Source organism: Sinohyriopsis cumingii, chromosome 16 (assembly GCF_028554795.1).
Source record: "Sinohyriopsis cumingii isolate HCF-2022 chromosome 16, ASM2855479v2, whole genome shotgun sequence".
In the NCBI taxonomy this organism is placed as follows: Eukaryota; Metazoa; Mollusca; class Bivalvia; order Unionida; family Unionidae; genus Sinohyriopsis; species Sinohyriopsis cumingii.
The window spans coordinates 8,099,126-8,114,405 of NC_142976.1; positions in this window are offsets into that span (position 1 = coordinate 8,099,126).

The window sequence follows — 15,280 nt, forward strand, 5'->3', positions numbered from 1 at the left end:
TGTTCCGTATAGTATCTCAAAAGAAACTGTCCATCGTATCCGGAGAAATTGTGAGCCATCACCGTGGCATGACGATGACAATCTCCGTAACGTTCGATGTCCTCTTGGCTCCACGTCTTGTCGATGGGGTCTAAGACCCATTGTGCAAAATCGGCTAACGTGTTCGGTCCCCGAAAGATTTTTTCACGTCCTCCAGGAATCTTGCTGCAGTGAGGGCAATGACTGAAGATAGGTTCTTGAATGCACTTCTCGCACGCTCGATGAGCCACGCAAAAATTAGGAATGTGAATGCCGGTCTCTTGCATGCATTCGAAATCGAAAAAGATGAAATTGCCTTTCTTCTTGTGACCGTCCTCTTTCTCTGGTGAGGGTTGGTATTTTTGCACGTAGCATTGGTGTTCCAAGTCCACGATGTGGTGACAAATGTGACATTTTTTCTTTCCTCGACATACGTGTGCCTTGGCATTATTGGTAAGTATGCCTTGTCCACACGTAGGGCACAATCTCAGCAGTTGACAAGCGCATTTCTTCTGTGAACCTTGCGTCTTCAGATGTTGTTGGTAACAGGTAGGGCTGACAAACGTGCGCAGACAAGTTGAACAAGGCACTGGTTCTTCGCTCAGACAGGGTGGAGAGGCCAAACATCCTGAGCATTTCCATCCACAATGTTTGTGTTGCTCTCGATTATTATAACCATAGTCACATTTCTCACAATAATAAACATATCCCAGGAATCCAGTGATACTGGTAATGGTATCGAAATGGTCATCGTGATGATAAAGGTGAATGTATTTTCCGTCCTTAAAATCTTGGCCTCGAAACAATAGAGGCCCGCGCATTTCTTGAGGGTGCACTTTCAAGGTGTAGCGTGGAGCTAGGACATCTTGCAATTTTTGCATCTCGGGAATGCCACAGGGTGTGTCTTTGGGCAGTCCGGCTTGTTGTAACAGGAGTTCTGCTTCGTTTCGTTGTTTGGCTCGGTCGGAACGTTGAATAGTGTTCCAGGTTCTTTTCCATTCTACCGTGTCGTTCTTGTTGGCATAGGTTCGTCCCACCACGATGGCACGGGCTAAACACATCTGGTCATGAGGGTTGTTAATTCGGACGAGACTCGTTTTGGTGTTGCGAAGGTCGTCCACCAATAACATCTTTTTGCGTCCAGTCCCTTGAGGAGGAGAGACGTGGGTCATGTCCAGTGTGGCTTTACCATCGGTGATGTCAAACTGATCATTAGATTGTTGTACGTGTTGAATCTTGTCCATGACTTTGGAAGCAGTTAATTCTGCAGGGGTGCTAAACTCGATCCAAACAGGGGATTTCAAACCGTCGTGTTGTATGGAAAGTCTCAAGCGATCGTCTTCTTTGGGTTGACATTGTCGCTTGAGTGCAGTGAGCAAAGAATCCCACACCTCAGTGATGAACCCTTCTGCTTTCTCTAACGGCACTTCAGCCTTGAAATCTTTAAACTTCACCGTGTATTTGTAAGCCGTGGTTCTAAATTTTCTAGAGGAGCGCTTTTCCGTCTCTCGAATGGAATAGTAATTTTCAGGGTTAACTAAGGGTGATGAACTTGGTTTAGAGGGTTCGGATTCTGGTTCACTCATGTCCTCTTCAAAATCACTGGCATGAATTTGTGCCAAGATCTCAGCCCTGGTACGAGGCGATAGATCACGTTTCTGCCTCTTACTTTCTTCTTCTTTCTTCTCGAATGAATGGGATCGTTTCATCTTGAAAGCAAAAAGTCAAATGACTCAAGTTCAAACACCATAAACTACTTTATAGTCATAGCAGACCAGCGTATATAAAAGGGTGTGTGTCTTGTCCTTTCACTATTCATTTCACTCTCGAGCCGAGCACAACGATGGAAGAGACTGACCAGATGGAACGTTTCGTCAGAGCTTTGCGAGGGGTCATTAGAAAATTCTCTTCAGACCAGCCTACGGACTACTCTCCTTCCTTTAGAGATAAAAGTCAAGATACTTGCTATATCTGTCAGAAGAAAGGGCATTGGTCTTCAGAGTGTCCAGACCGTCAAAAAAGAAAAAAAACAGGGGATAAAAGAGACAAAAGTCAAGATACCTGTTATTATTGTAAAGAAAAAGGACATTGGTCTCCAGATTGCCCAAAAAAGAAACAAGAGGAGTCAGAAGAAGAGAGGAATTCTTCAGAAGAAGAGAGGGATTCTTCAGAGGAAGAGAGGTATTCTTCTGAGGAAGAAAGAAGACAGGTGAAGAAAAAGAAACAGGAGAAAAAAAGAAGAAGGGAAGAAAGCGAGGAGGAAGAAGAGGAAAAGAGTGTGACGGTGAAGAAATTCAAAAAACAGAGAGACTAAACAAGGAGAAAAGAAGAAATTAATGAACTTTTTATTAAAGTGTTGTGTTATAAATTGTGAATTGGATTGTAAAAAATGGAGAAAAGAATAAATGAATGATATAAGGTAAGTGTCTTTGAGTTGTGATTTTAAAATAAGAAGCTACACTCACGCACTCATACACAGACACGTATTAAAAGGGTAACATGGGTGAGTTTTTTTTTTGAGTTATTGGCAAATTGAAATTGTAATTCTTTTCGAGAAATGTGGGTGGCCCTGAAAAGGGCCTTTTTTCTTCATGGTGTAGGGGTGAGTTTAAGCAATCAATTTTAACTGCCTTAAGCCTTTGCCACGGCCAAGGCCTACTTCTGGACTGCGTAATGTTGATGATGATGATTGGGTTGAAATCACTAAGGGTGGTACGGTAGGCTTAGTCACAGGGTTGACATGTTTGGCTCGGGAAGGTCGTATTCTCTTCGGTCGTGATAAAGAAGTCTGATACATTTGTTTCAGACTTCTTAACTCCGCTAAAATGTCCAACAGTACCGTGACCGTTTGATTTTCACCCTCTTGTTTCTTTGCTGCTACTTCTTCTTGCTGTTGTTGCTGTTGTTTTTTTCTTACCTCTTCTTCTTGTTGCTGTTGCTGTAGGAGAAAAGTCTGTTCCGCTTCCTTTTGTCGTTGTATAAATTTCTCCAATTCTTCTTTCTGTCTCTGTCTAAAATTCTCCACTTGCGGTAATGAAGAAAGTAACGAAGGTTCCGGAACAAATTCTTGCGAGGAGAGAAAATCCACAAAATCCCAATTCACCTCTTCTGAAAGTAAGTCCGGGTTCCCTTGGGCAGTCTCCCCTGCTGGTGCACCCCACTGGATCGTTTTCTGAGTTTCCGTCATGTTGAATCACTGTCGCATAGATTGACTGCACACAAGCGCTAGCGAATCTATATTGACTACGTGACGTCACAGACTGCTCTCTTCGGATTGGATGCGAGCTGACTGAATTCTGTAACGCGTGTTCGGATTGGTAAATGAACTCAATCCGTTTCAATCCTTCCTCCGCCTATAAATAAGCGCCGTTCACTGCATTGATTCACCTGTTCTCGTCGCTTCAAGATGTGGACTACAGTTGAGTCATCCACCCTTGTGTCTTCCATGATGTTTCGGACAGACTTGCTCATGTATGTCCGATCGAAGTGGACCGTTGTCCACAGGACAAACACCAGCCTGTGGATACGTAGGATCTACGTCGAAAGACAAGGATGCCTGAAAAGAGTGCTGATGTACGGACCAACAGTAAGACGCAGCCTAAGGACAAGAAGAAGACCAATGCGGTGCCATTTATGTTTATGAATACATTAACATAAACCCAAAGGCCCTTTTCAGGGCCCCCATATTTCTCGAAAAGAGATAGTCTTTGAATTGCCTACCCCTTTTTTTAAAAAAAATTTTTTTTAAAATTTAAAAAAAATCCCATGTTAAATTCCCCTTGTACGTAGAGTGACCCACGATTTATTCCCATGTTAAATTCCCCTTGTACGTAGATTGACCCACGATTTTTCGCCATGTTAAATTTCCATTGTACGTAGATTGACCCAGGGGTCCCTGTAATGCTAATTCCCATTGTACGTAGGGTGCCCCACTTCACTACTTACACTCGAACTTAGTACAACGGCTGCTGAACTCAATTCATTAAAAAAAATGATCAAAGCAAAAACAAAAAGAAACCAAGAAAAAAAGTAAAACATAACCAATAAATTGAAAAGGGAAACAAATAAGTCACAAACAAAGAAAACCAAACAAATGAATGAAACCCCGAACCTTACAGGCAATACCCCACCTCCAAATTTCGAGATAATGTAGTAGATGATTAGGATTTAGCTGGGGTTAAAAAAATGTTTCGTGTCAGATTTGAAACATAAGAAATATGGTCTTCATCATGGCGGTTACTCAACGAAGTATAAAGACAGTTATTGTTGGCGATTACTCAAGCAAGTATACAGACTAATTATCGTATGGCGATCACTCAAGCAAGTATACAACTAATTATCATATGGCGATTAATCAGGCAAGCATAAATACTAGTTATGTCGATTACTCAAGCAAGTATAAAGACTAGTTATCGTATGGCGATTACTCAAGCAAGTATAAAGACTAGTTATGGTGATTACTCAAGCAAGTATTAATACTAGTTATGGCGATTACTCAAGCAAGTATACAGAGTAATTATCATATTGCGATTACTCAAGCATGTATACAGACTAATTATCATATAGCGATTACTCAAGGAAGTATAAATACTAGTTATCGTATGGCGATTACTCAAGCAAGTATAAATACTAGTTATGGCGATTACTCAAGCAAGTATACAGACTAATTATCATATACCGATTACTCAAGCAAGTATAAATACTAGTTATCGTATGGCGATTACTCAAGCAAGTAGAAAGACTATTTATCTTATTTCGATTACTTAAGCAAGTATAAAGACTAATTATCATATGGCTATTACTCAAGCAAGTATAAAGACTAGTTATGGCGATTACTCAAGCAAGTATAAATACTAGTTATGGCGATGATTCAATCAAGTATAAGGACTAGTTATCGTATGGCTATTACTCAAGCAAGTATAAAGACTAGTTATGGCGATTACTCAAGCAAGTGTAAGGACTATTTATCTTATTTCGATTACTTAAGCAAGTATAAAGACTAATTATCATATGGCTATTACTCAAGCAAGTATAAAGACTAGTTATGGCGATTACTCAAGCAAGTATAAATACTAGTTATGGCGACAGTGACAGGCAGTTAGTGTTGCCATGCGATCTAAATATGCATGGGGCAAAAATGAGAAGTGCATAAGAGGTAATGAATGTATGCCACATTTTGAGAAATATTTAATGAGCGAAAATCAGAAAAGATACAATTCGATGAAAGGAAGTAGTTTACAGTAGCAGGGAGTTATTACAGGGAAAAAAATATAAAATAATTTCTCCATTTATTTTGACAAAACATCATCAACAATAGAAGGGTTTAAGAAAACTTTAATAACTAATATGTGTAAATATTTCACTCAAAATGAAAATAATCAAACCAATTGCCTAACTTCATTGATTAATATGGTAATACCTATAACAGGTCAGCTGATATGACTCCAATTGACGCTAATGATTTAAAGAAAACATTTAAAGTCTGGATTTGCTAATTTGATCAATTAAAACCAATTGGAACGCATAAATCCACCATAATTTAGACAGTCGGGATTACAAGCTATAAACAGTTATTTGCAAACGATTAACAGCATAATTTAGCTTAAGATATTTAAACAAATCGGACAGGTCATATTAGATGAACCTGATGTATAAAAAAAATTTAAAAGGGAGAGTATATTGGGAGGCTATGTTATGAGAATGAGTTATTTCAATAATACAAACAAGTTTATAAAGTACAAAGGATTTTGAAGGCAAACAAATAGACGGTAAAATGAGATGTGTTAATAAAAAGGAAAGCGTGTGAGAATTGTTTTAAAAAAATGGGAAATATAGTGTACCGCTAAAATAAATGAAATCTAATATAACTGATCAATTCAAAATGTATTGAGTCACCATATAATTTAAATATTAATTACCATTAAGATTTTTTTATGCTTAGAAATTTGCAAGCAGATAAGGGTATGACCGAGAAAGAACAGCATCATTGTTGTCGAAGAAAAAAAGGTTTTGTGTCTCGCAAATTTTCAAACGAGCCAAAGCTGACCAAAAAAAAAAAAAACCAGAATAGTTAACGTCTTAAATGCTTGATATGGTTTGCAGGGAACTATAATTTTATTGAGATAAAACAACGCCATGTTAAAAATATTTGAAGTAAATAAGTAGATGCATTAAGGTTATTCGATGTTATCAAACGGTGAAGTAAAGTCAGTCGACCTGATGGAATGTCAAAACACACAATTCCACACGTACAAGCAGTGCATTAAAGTTATAAAGTCAAACTGGAGAAGTGATCAAATAAAAGAAAACATTCAGAAAAGAAATACTTTCGAGGGTGGAAAACCCGTGACAAACGGATCGATAGATAATCACAAGAAAAGTGAGTTTCATATAAATTTTAATTGAAAAAATGGTGCTATAATAAATGACTCCGACACACCATTAAACATATAAACACAAAAAGAATAACATTACAGGACCATTCAGTTTTAAACCTAAATGGTAAGTAAAAATATATTATCATGCAAAATAAAACTAAAAATTAGTACAGCAAGCCTATAGGACTGGTTTGAAAGAGTTTTAAACAAGTAGGTACTTTGTTGTTGAGGAAATAATCAAGGTTTTTATTTTCTTTTAAACAATAATGAACTTTACCTAAGGATAATAAATAAGAAAGTTCATACTAATTATAACTGACAAAACAATACCAAACTCCATTAAAAAATGTTAAATCCTAGTATTTCATGAAGAAAGAAAACACAAAATGACACGGAAAAAACCGAAAGGTTTCCTGGAGCAGGTCTTCTTTACACAATTAATAGTATGCCCCATACAATGATTTAAATCCTGGTTCCCATTTCGAGTTCCGTCTCAAGGATCCCTCGTCCACTTGTTGTCCCCCTCCCAATAATTCTAGATCCGTTTTAAGGATTAAGGATTTCTCAACAGTGATATCATCTCAAGGGGAAAAAATCAACAAACCAATGACGATAATAAATAATACATTTGCAAGAACTCCTTGAGTCATTCTAAGAAGCCGAATATCAAATTAAAAGAACAGAAAAGATTATGCAAGTAAGTAAAACACCACAATAGTGTTACGTGTTGAGGCTCGAATAAACAGTAACAAAAGAAAGAGTGAAAGCAACAAGCGTGTCCTGATGAATGTTTTGTAATATTTTATATTTAGGAGTTTAGGAATATAGGAATTAACAATTTTATCAAACTAAATCCATCACTCCAGCACATTACACCATGCAAGTTTGAGAATAAGTACAAGTTGAATTACTAACACACAGTAATGTGCCTGATGACTGACTGCGGAATCAAACGAGGAATCAGCATTACGTCAGGTAAAATAAATCCAGAGTGCTACGTAGACGAGTATGGACAATATGATGTATCACAGTCAGTGATGGACAATATGATATATCACAGTCAGTGATGGACAATATGATGTATCACAGTCAGTGATGGACAATATGATATATCACAGTCAATGATAGACAATATGATGTATCACAGTCAGTGATGGACAATGACATGTCACAGTCAGTGATGGACAATATGATATGTCACAGTCAGTGATGGACAATATGATATATCACAGTCAGTGATGGACAATATGATGTATCACAGTCAGTGATGGACAATATGATATGTCACAGTCAATGATAGATAATATGATGTATCACAGTCAGTGATGGACAATATGATGTATCACAGTCAGTGATGGACAATATGATATGTCACAGTCAATGATGGACAATATGATATATCACAGTCAATGATAGACAATATGATGTATCACAGTCAGTGATGGACAATATGATATGTCACAGTCAGTGATGGACAATATGATATGTCACAGTCAATGATGGACAATATGATGTATCACAGTCAGTGATGGACAATATGATGTATCACAGTCAGTGATGGACAATATGATATGTCACAGTCAATGATGGACAATATGATATATCACAGTCAATGATAGACAATATGATGTATCACAGTCAGTGATGGACAATATGATATGTCACAGTCAATGATGGACAATATGATATGTCACAGTCAGTGATGGACAATATGATATATCACAGTCAGTGATGGACAATATGATGTATCACAGTCAGTGATGGACAATGATATATCACAGTCAGTGATGGACAATATGATATATCACAGTCAATGATGGACAATATGATGTATCACAGTCAGTGATGGACAATATGATATGTCACAGTCAATGATAGACAATATGATGTATCACAGTCAGTGATGGACAATATGATGTATCACAGTCAGTGATGGACAATATGATGTATCACAGTCAATGATAGACAATATGATGTATCACAGTCAGTGATGGACAATATGATGTATCACAGTCAGTGATGGACAATATGATATGTCACAGTCAATGATAGACAATATGATATATCACAGTCAGTGATGGACAATATGATGTATCACAGTCAGTGATGGACAATATGATGTATCACAGTCAGTGATGGACAATATGATATGTCACAGTCAATGATGGACAATATGATATATCACAGTCAATGATAGACAATATGATGTATCACAGTCAGTGATGGACAATATGATGTATCACAGTCAGTGATGGACAATATGATATGTCACAGCCAGTGATGGACAATATGATATATCACAGTCAGTGATGGACAATATGATGTATCACAGTCAGTGATGGACAATATGATATGTCACAGTCAATGATAGACAATATGATATGTCACAGTCAATGATAGGCAATATGATATATCACAGTCAATGATGGACAATATGATGTATCACAGTCAGTGATGGACAATATGATATGTCACAGTCAATGATGAACAATATGATGAATCACAGTTAGTGATGGACAATATGATATGTCACAGTCAATGATGGACAATATGATATATCACAGTCAATGATGGACAATATGATATGTCACAGTCAATGATAGACAATATGATATGTCACAGTCAATGATAGACAATATGATATGTCACAGTCAATGATAGACAATATGATATGTCACAGTCAATGATGGACAATATGATATGTCACAGTCAGTGGTGGACAATATGATATACCACAGTCAAATCCATTTGTTATATAATATAAGAAGTATATAAAAAACTGTTTGGCTGAGCCAATTTGTCAGTGAATACCAGTCAGAAATATAATTTGCCACCCAACAAAAAAGTCGTCAAAGAAACATGTAAATCTTGGAATGACAAAATAAGTTACGGTTGCATTTAAGAAGTTGATTTACCGGTAGCAGCATACTTGCGCAAAAATGTTTAGCACATGAAAATGTTAATTCAACAAGAATATAAATGATCAACATTGTAGAAGAAACAGATTGAGGAGAACAGGAGAACAAAATCTATATTATACAAGATATTATGCACACCAGAGAAGAAAGAGAGATAAGTTACCTATAGCCATAAGTGGAGGACGTTTATTCAGTTAGGTTTGAAACTTTACGGGATTAATTGTATTGTGTTATTTTATCTAGATTCGTGACTTAAATCTTGCATTGAATTGAATACCACTTTGAGGGATATGAAACAACCAATGACGTTTAAAAGGAATTTCTTCAAACTCGTCCATAATTCTGTTTTTGGTAAACAGATGTGAACAAATGTTAAACTATTCTTACTCGAAGATATTAGATGTCAAAAGGACGTATTATTTGCAAAGAGCTCGATATTATACAGAGAGTGAGTTTATATAAGAATAAAATCAAACTCTCCAAACACATTATAGTGGTTTTACAATGAAAGAGGCTGGTTAGTGGCCTAAGGATGAAGTGTAATAGTTTATATATAGTGAATTTTAAAATTGTTAATCTTAATTTCGCGTTTTTATTTTATCGTGATTCGTCTTGTGGAGTCTTTAAATTCAAAATTTATTCCCAAATTGAAGTTACGAAATAATTTGAGCATCAGTAGTTTGATACAAATGACTAATCCGGGCTATTGAAATGTGATGAATATTATACTTATATTTAGATAAAGTTTAATATTCTGGTCTAACCACTTAATCTTGACGGGAGTAAAGTGAAGAGTTCCAAGTTTTCACATCTAGTACATTACATTTTTCTATGAAGACAGCAACGAACAGTCAGTCCATAGTTTAACGGTGTATAGCCAGACTTCAGACTTACTATTCAGAACTTTGAGCACAGCAATTAATGGAAACAAACAGTAAAATATTTGAAAATGTCACGTGTATGCCCTGAACATTTTTCGCTATTGGCTACTGGGCAGGACGTGATTTAAAATGTTGCACATAGCAGATCAAAGACATTTTTCTCGTAGATGAAAAGCTTTAAAACTAGTTTACTTAGACCATCTTCAGATATGAATTCAACTCAGAAAGTTCAACAAGTTTAGTCTAATTTTGCGGATGTATCATCATATTGTAAATTTAGAATGTTTGGGCCATATTTAAGTTCATCCATGAAGTAAAATCCGTAAATGGTTTCTGTGTAATGTCTACAGTGAGATGTGGGTCACTGACTTCTGTATCATCTCTCACGTCTACAGTGAGATATGGGTCACTAGTTTCTGAATATTTAAGCAATCATCAGTCATGTGGACAGCGGGATATGTGTTACTTTTGGTCAATTAGGTAAGGAGCTAAATGATCAGTCACGTGGAAACGGTATGCTTCCTAGACCAACCGTTAATACTCATTTGTAAGCAGAGTCCAACCGTAAACAACTTAGACCCTTATCGGCCGTCGCATGATGCCTCGGGAGATCTTTTTTCTGTGCCTTTTGTTCTGTTGAATCCTGACAATCTGGATACACCCAGGTCTATCAGTGCATTATGCGACGGCCGATCAGGGTCTATACAGTTGGCAGTTGGATTCGATTGATGACAGAGTATACACTGTTATTCTGGATTCAGCAAAATCACATAGGAATTTAGAATTAGAACAAAACTATAAATTATTTGCCTTCGTCCCCACTCAAGCTAAAGAACGATTATCTACTATATGAACACTGTAAACATTTGAGTACCCTTTGACCTATCTCACTCAGTTTTGAATTTTAGGAAAGTTGTGATGGGATGTGAGGTCAGACTGTATTCATTTGTGAAAAGTTTATTTAAAGTTAAGCATGGAATCCCTCATCCCTAAGGGATATAAGTAAAATCAATTACTATCTACCTGATACAGGTAAGTAGAACATTTATCTTCATTCATGACAATTAAAACGTGTTTCGTCCTTATTAAAGCCGAAAAGTTGACTGTTCGTACATTTGGTATTAGGCGGTCCATTAGTCCCTTATTAAAGTTACAAATTGCGTGTTTATTGCTTTGTCTGGAAAGATAAATCATTTTCCTATCGATTTTGCGCGTAGTGCTCAATGTAAAGTCGTTTAAGTTTGTTAGGACCGGTAGCAACTTTATGCCTACACCTCGCGTTTTCGGAGAATTCCAACTTTTCGATACGGAATGAAGTCGGAACTCATAGAAAGGAACTTCCTGAAAGTGCAGTGACAACTCCCAGCCTGGATGCATTTAAATCGGAAAGTCAGCGCATATGGTTTAAATAGATGATATAGTCAAATTATTTGTTCCGTCCACCCCACCCCTATTTTTATTAATTTTCTTACTCTGAAAGCAAACGTAATGTAATCCCTCTGATGTATGTCAAAGGAATTTTTTTTTTTTTTTTTTTTTTTTTTTTTACCGACAACCGATGTTAAAATAACTGTCCAGATATCTAAAATGTATGGGAAAGTCTGAAGAACATTGAACTTCAAGTAAACAGTTCAGTGAAATAATTACTTTTATTGTAATTTGAGGTGATGTTGAAATAACTGTCCAGATATCTAAAATGTATGGGAGAGTCTGAAGAACATTGAACTTCAAGTAAACAGTTCAGTGAAATAATTACTTTTATTGTAATTTGAGGTACAAAAACAGAGGCTTCTTTTTAAACTTAATTTAAAACCTGAAAGCGCTCACATTCCTTATCCATAATCCATATCTGAAAACTACGTATTTCTTATTCTAAATCCAATTGCCCGCCCTATGCTGGGAGTGACAGAAAGAAACTTTCAACATAAAAGTATAAAAAAGTAATAAAAAATAAAACAATATTGGGATGAGCGAGTTTAAAGAAATTTTGAACATAAAGTACCAATAGATTATTCAAAAAGTATATATATATATATATTGTGATGCCGCCGCGAGTTTCGAACTCAGGAACTCGTTTGTCAGCCAGGACAAATGTAGATGCTTATATATATGATACACGAAAACCCCCGAATATAGCATGTGATGTCACAAGATAATGCCTAACAGGGATTACAAAATTGGGCACACACAATCTAAGAATTAAAAATTTGTATATTTGTATATTTTTTAAAATTGGATTTGTATATATAATCAATATACTTATACACTAGTCGATGCGCGATTCGTTCTAGAATGACGTTACACATACCAGAACCTTAGTCAAAGAAGGGAATGATGTCATTAATATTATACAACTTAATTTTTCAATAATTTTTACAGTATTTTATTGGACAAACTGATTATTAATTGGTTGTAACAGTATTTCATTGGATAACCTGATTCTTCACTAATTGTAACATTATTTCATTGGAAAACCTGATTCTTCACTAATTGTAACAGTATTTCATTGGAAAACCTGATTCTACACTAATTGTAACAGTATTTCATTGGAAAACCTGATTCTACACTAATTGTAACAATATTTCATTGGAAAACCTGATTCTTCACTAATTGTAACAATATTTCATTGGAAAACCTGATTCTACATTAATTGTAACAGTATTTCATTGGAAAACCTGATTCTACACTAATTGTAACAGTATTTCATTGGAAAACCTGATTCTACACTAATTGTAACAGTATTTCATTGGAAAACCTGATTCTTCACTAATTGTAACAGTATTTCATTGGATAACCTGATTCTTCACTAATTGTAACAGTATTTCATTGGAAAACCTGATTCTTCACTAATTGTAACAGTATTTCATTGGAAAACCTGATTCTACACTAATTGTAACAGTATTTCATTGGATAACCTGATTCTTCACTAATTGTAACAGTATTTCATTGGAAAACCTGATTCTACACTAATTGTAACAGTATTTCATTGGAAACCTGATTATTCATTAATTGTAACAGTATTTCATTGGAAAACCTGATTCTACACTAACTGTAACAGCATTTCATTGGAAATCTGATTATTCATTAATTGTAACAGTATTTCATTGGAAAACCTGATTCTACACTAAATGTAACAGTATTTCATTGGAAAACCTGATTCTACACTAATTGTAACAGTATTTCATTGGATAACCTGATTCTTCATTAATTGCAAGTTTCGCGAATTGAGCTAAATAAATTTACTGAAGAAAATTATTTGTAATCTATGAGTAATGTGATCCAAAGGCACGATAAATTAACATTCTGAAGATCTTATCCATAATTGACCTTTGCTGATTACTTTCAAAAGAAGAAGCGATGTCTTGGTTCAAATGCCTTAATTGCCAGTCTGAGGTCAGAGTTTCCCTACAGTTTTGTGTACCCAGAATGTCTTAGAAGAAAATAATGAAGAAAAAGAGACAACTGATGCAAATGACACTGTAGATTTAAAAATATAAGACTGGATATTAAAGAAATTCTGTCAAAATTTAGAAATAAACTATATCAGTGACTTTATGATCCGACAACCAAACTGGTGTGCCTAACGAAGAAAGACAAGCGTTTAAATTTGGAAAATTATTTGAATTACCAAAAGCATTTGGGATTCGCTCTTGTCCCGTGCCGGATTAAAGGCGGAGCAAACAGCGCATTTGCTCCAGACCACCAGGCGAGGTGGTTGCTTAACACAGTGAAATGAGTTATTTATTTACTGGGTGGGTGGGGAGAGGGCTTATTTGAAAATGCTCCAGGTCCTCCCACCACTTTAATGCGGACGGGCCAATGCCATTTTGTTTATGATAGCTTTGACGGGTGTCATCTTTACAAACCAAAACCCTCAGTACCACCCCCAACAGCAACAACCATAATTACCACAGAGATATCTCTAAATCATTATTCTAAAAGTCTTGTCATGTCCAGATCTTCACTGAAGACGGACATGAATATATTATTATAATTAAGTTTAGGATTGCAGTGTTATTTAAGTTAATATTCACAAATCAGAAATATCATATTACACACTTGTCATAACATCTCAGGCGACTTTGGTTATCCGTATTATACTAATTTAATAATAATGTGTATGTATGTATGTATGTACGTATGTATGTATGTATATATATATCTACGTATGTATGTACTGGTTAAGTTAGAAAATGTCAAATCAATCGCACGAAAATTTAGGAAGATAATCCCTTTAAAATAAATGTAAACACGACCAACGTGATAAATATAAAACATATAAATGTCACAATTCTGTAAAATGAATATAGCATGAAAGATAATGGTACACCTTTTAAAATTCGTGATATATGTGGTACATGTTTCTCAAATAAACTGCAATCCACCCTAACACAAAGGTAAAAGATTTTATTGTGTGGTACGTCATACACTTTCTTCATGCAGTGAACTTCAAAATACTTCTGTCTCTCTGTGTAGAAATCGAAATTATTCGTCAAGGATGTATTTCAATCAGTGAATAATGGCTGATTTAATATTCTGCAAGGCTTTCAATGTGGAAATCAAATCCGAAAAGATGCTATTTGTATTTTGTTGCGCGGGATTTCCATGCTTGGTTATGGTTACAAGATCTGCAGTAAAAATTAAGTTTCAATCAGATAACCGGCTTGAGATGGTACCATTGGGTGTTGCTATGACACCTCCAACTTTGTCGCTATCTTAAGAACCGCCAGTATACAAGGACACGGGGGTACAACATGATACTGATTTCATTGAATTTACTATGAAAAAGGAGTGGATTAGTCGATGACTTTTTCATTCACCAAGGTCATTATTTTGGGAGTTTTGATAACCGCGGTGGTTATATATGGGAACACAGATATTTGCAACAGCAATATTTTCATTGCTTCTTGATGAGGACGACCTCGTATGCCAAATGGTGAAATGATGTATGGTTTCTGAGCGTACAAGGTTGATATTTGGGTGTCATGATTACATCATACGTGAGATTTGATGGATTAGAGGACATTTTGGTACTATATTTCAATTTCGTTCGTCGGAGTCATGGTTCGTGCTCCTCAACATCGAG